The sequence below is a fragment of the Callorhinchus milii genome, unplaced genomic scaffold (assembly GCF_018977255.1).
Source record: "Callorhinchus milii isolate IMCB2004 unplaced genomic scaffold, IMCB_Cmil_1.0 Scaffold36, whole genome shotgun sequence".
NCBI classification, from domain to species: Eukaryota; Metazoa; Chordata; class Chondrichthyes; order Chimaeriformes; family Callorhinchidae; genus Callorhinchus; species Callorhinchus milii.
In genome coordinates this window covers 741,047-742,126 of record NW_024704777.1, presented here as the reverse complement: position 1 = coordinate 742,126, position 1,080 = coordinate 741,047, and positions in this window count along the sequence as shown.

The window sequence follows — 1,080 nt, the reverse complement described above, 5'->3', positions numbered from 1 at the left end:
CACAGTTCACACTGAACCTTTGGGTTAATATCAATGATATAAATACGGTTTTTGCATTGTTATTACTGAGGACATTGTGGGTGCAGTAGTGCAGCGCCGCCTCTGGGGGCAGTTCAGTTGTACTCAGCTGTTTATGTGGGAGTTGTACCCCAAGTAATAATAATTATAATAATAATAATAATCATTGCATTTGATACAGCGCTTTTCACGTCTTCTCGACGTCCCCCGAAGCGCTTCACGGCACAGACCGCAGAGTGTAGTGACTGTGCATTTGTGGGCGAACGCGGCGGCCGATTGCGCGCAGCGGCGTCAGTCCCACACGCGGTCGTGGGTTGAAAGTGACCCCATTTGCGATTGTTTTTGTTGCGGAGAGGATCGTTATTAGGGCCGTGTGTGGGTTCAGGAAACTCGCCCGAGGTCCGGCCCTGACCCCCCGGGGATTGAACCCGGGTTCTCTCGCTGCACAGCGAGTGCTCTCACCCCTGAGCCACAGGACCCCACAGAGCAAATCACAGCAAACGGTGATTCCCCTCAAACCCACGACGGCCGCCGGAGAGACGGAGAAGCGGTGAACGGCCGTCGGGTCCGACGCTCTCCGGCATTAGACGGCGATGACCGGACCCGGGCCCGGAGCCGCACCGGTAATGTCGGGGGATTCGGTGGGAAACCCTTCACCGACACAAACGCCGAACGGGAACGGAAAGGGATCCGTCAGTGATCACCGACACTGAGGAGGAGCTCCGAGTGGCGATCCTCCGCGAAGGGGAGAAATAAATAGTTTATTGGTTTGTGTCGGGAAACTCTGTCCCTCTCTCTCTCTCTCTCTCTGTCCCTCTCACTCTCTCTCTCTCTCTGTCCCTCTCACACTCTCTCTCTGTCCCTCTCACTCTCTCTCTCTGTCCCTCTCACTCTCTCTCTCTCTCTGTCCCTCTCACACTCTCTCTCTGTCCCTCTCACACACTGTCTCTCTCTCTCTCTCTCTCTGTCCCTCTCACACTCTCTCTTCTTCGCTCGCCACACGAGCCGTCGAAGACCTTGAGGTTTGGGCCGCCCCTAAGGGCTAGGAACATTTTAATCTTA